Here is a 335-nt window from a genome sequence, read left to right as displayed (position 1 = left end):
TCAAGTAAGCCATACAATGAATGATCCCATATTTTTTAAGATTTTATTTATTTATTTGACAGAGGGAGAGACAGCCAGCCAGAGAGGGAACACAGGCAGGGGGAGTGGGAGAGGAAGAAGCAGGCTCCCAGCAGAGCAGGGAGCCCCATGCGGGGCTCAATCCCAGGACCCTGGGATCAAGCCCTGAGCGGAAGGCAGACGCCTAACCGACTGAACCACCCAGGGGCCCCTGAATGATCCTGTATTGATAATCAGTGATGTCAAGAGTACATAGATGTGTCTCATGGGGGAGGAGGGTGGGAACATGGGCCAATATGCTGCTGGGGGGGGGGGGG

This window comes from Ursus maritimus, unplaced genomic scaffold (assembly GCF_017311325.1).
Source record: "Ursus maritimus isolate PB19 unplaced genomic scaffold, ASM1731132v1 scaffold_5, whole genome shotgun sequence".
Taxonomy (NCBI): Eukaryota; Metazoa; Chordata; class Mammalia; order Carnivora; family Ursidae; genus Ursus; species Ursus maritimus.
This window is presented reverse-complemented; position numbering follows the sequence as displayed.